Here is a 1,248-nt window from a genome sequence, read left to right on the forward strand (position 1 = left end):
TGATCTTGCTCGTGAAGGTAATGAAGTGATCTGTGAAGCTTGTAAATGGAGTCCTGAACTAGCTGCTGCTTGTGAAGTATGGAAGGAGATCAAATTTGAATTTGATGTGATTGATCGCTTGTAATCCAGTGACTTTCGTTCTACCAATCGGACTCGGCCCAATCTTTTACTACTACCCCAAATATTAGTCCAAATCGTGAGCGGAGATATGGGATTTCAGATATCAATATATGGAATTTCCATATATTAATATCTATATATCAATATCTATGTAGATATTGATATATAGATATTTCCAAGGTTAAATATCTCAAACAGAGTTATTTATGAAATTTTTTTTGGGTCAAGCATTCGATAACGAATCCTATTCATCCTTTACAATGATCTTATAGATCATTCGATAGGGTTGGTAGCTCAGTGGATCAGAGCTCATGGTTCCGGACCATGAAGTCAAGGGTTCAAATCCCTTCTAGCCCAAAAGATGTTGTATTTTAAATGAAAATTCCTTTCCATCGCGGTATAGGAGAGAATCTTTCTTTATAATAGAATAAAGTATTCTATCATAATCCCGGATCGATACTTCAGATTCCTAATCAATAATGAATGGAAATGATTTCTCAATGATTCATTCCACTATTGATTAATAATTTTCATCATTGTATTTATACTTATACGACTTCTCTTCATACAAAATAAGATAGGAAAAGTAACAATTTTCACCTTTATATGGAAGGAAAACTCTATGTCTATAAAGGAGTGGTTCGAAGACAAGCGTAAAATAACTGCATTACTAAAAAATTCGGTCGAAAGGGATAGTAAGGATGCCAATGAGACGGAGAAAAACAAGAATAAAAGTATTTATTACGCTAAAATTAAGAAGTTATGGGCTCAATGCGATAATTGCGAGAACTTACTATATCTCAGATTCTTGAGAGAGAATCAAAGTGTTTGTAAAGAATGTGGATATTATCTGCAAATGAATAGTTCAGATAGAATAGAACTTCCAATTGATAGTGACACTTGGCGTCCTATGGATGAAGACATGTACACTCTAGATGTTCTTCAATTTTATTCTGAGAATGAACCTTCTCATTCTGATAATCTTAATTCTGAGGATGAATCTTATAAGGATCATATCACTTTCTATCAAATAGAGACAGGTTTAACTGATGCTATTCAAACAGGCATAGGTCAATTAAATGGTCTTACTATCGCACTCAGAGTTATGGATTTTCAGTTCATGGGAGG

The 1,248-nt window shown here is 33.8% G+C and overlaps 1 non-coding gene across 1 annotated transcript; it reads left to right on the forward strand.

Moving 5' to 3' along the window:
• The first annotated feature begins 403 nt into the window (after window positions 1-403).
• TRNAR-CCG (transfer RNA arginine (anticodon CCG)) lies at window positions 404-477 on the forward strand. Its single transcript has one exon. It is a non-coding gene; the product is annotated as a tRNA-Arg (tRNA).
• Window positions 478-1,248: the final 771 nt, after the last annotated feature.

Source organism: Pinus tabuliformis, chromosome 4_2 (genome assembly GCF_031772625.1).
Source record: "Pinus tabuliformis cultivar Carrire ecotype Pingquan chromosome 4_2, CPIR1, whole genome shotgun sequence".
Classification (NCBI taxonomy): Eukaryota; Viridiplantae; Streptophyta; class Pinopsida; order Pinales; family Pinaceae; genus Pinus; species Pinus tabuliformis.